This window comes from Penaeus japonicus, unplaced genomic scaffold (genome assembly GCF_977035675.1).
Source record: "Penaeus japonicus unplaced genomic scaffold, GWHDUDI00000001_assembly GWHDUDI00000009, whole genome shotgun sequence".
In the NCBI taxonomy this organism is placed as follows: Eukaryota; Metazoa; Arthropoda; class Malacostraca; order Decapoda; family Penaeidae; genus Penaeus; species Penaeus japonicus.
The window spans coordinates 37586390-37587901 of record NW_028234411.1 but is presented as its reverse complement, the minus strand read 5'-3'; positions in this window follow the sequence as shown (position 1 = coordinate 37587901).

Here is a 1512-nt window from a genome sequence, read left to right as displayed (position 1 = left end):
ATTCAATATAAATAACGAATAAAAATGTCACCATAAAAAAAACAACTTTGAAAGCCAATTTCTCGAAACTTGAATAGACGTTAATTCCAGTAACATCATGATTTTTTTCTTAGCCTAAACAGATGTGTCTGTGAGCTCGTTATGTCATTCTCCACATTGTCCAGGAGATCACGTTTGTTACAAACTTTTTGTCTAGTATGGAGCTTTGAGATCTCCAGTAAATAAGAATGAAATCATTGAAGTTTGAAAAAAGATGGGATTTACTAGTCTATTTCTACATGATATAAAGAATCTATCATTTTGGCATAAAAGGGCATATTCATGTGAAATATAATAGTTTTACCATATATCATGAATAATGAAAGCCCCTTTAAGAAGATAAACCAACTGCATGTATGAATGCTGCATTATTGTGCAAAGAATAATGTTTGTACTTAGATGCATTATGCATATGATTATATATATATATATATATATATATATATATATATATATATATATATATATATATATATATATATATAAGTACATAAATATATATATACATACATACATACATATATACATATATATATATATATATATATATATATATATATATATATATATTTATACACACATATACATATATATATGTGTGTGTGAATATATATGTATATATATGTATTTATCTATCTATCTATATATATACACATAAATACATATATATATATACATACATATTTATACACACACATATATATATACATATACATATATATATATATACATATACATATACATATATATATATACATATACATATACATATACATATATATACATATACATACATATATATATATATATATATATATACATATATATATATATATATATATATATATGTATTCATACACACAACAAACTCACACACACACACACACACACACACATATATATATATATATATATATATATATATATATATTGTGATGTGTGTGTAGATTGCTCCATAACCAGACTTAAAAATAAAACAAAAGACAGTCAGCTAAGCAAATACAATATCACTTTAACAAGATAATATATACATATAGTACAAACAATGGGGTACGATATTTACACAAGGGGGAAGCTAAGCCTATCAAGCTTATCTGCAAGTTCTCCGCTATAGAGCTTATAGATCTATATAGACTATATGATCGAGCTATATATGGAAAACACTGGACAAAGCCACAGTAAATAGTCACTGTCACTACGCACTAGACATTACCTAAACTGGAATCTTGTGGAGGAGTATTTCCAAAGGAGTCCTATTCTGAGCAGATCCGGGATACGAGGTTGAGCCGAGGGCACGGATGACCTCGTTCATTGGACGAAGTACGGCTCAGGTTCGAAGCCACGAATCTGAAGAATTCAGGCAGGCGCTCAGCTGGACGCTGAGAATAGGAGACGAGCCATTCATGGGTCATGAGTGTACCACGCACGACATGGTAGAGACATTTTTTAGTTTTGTAATTTCTTTCAATATGT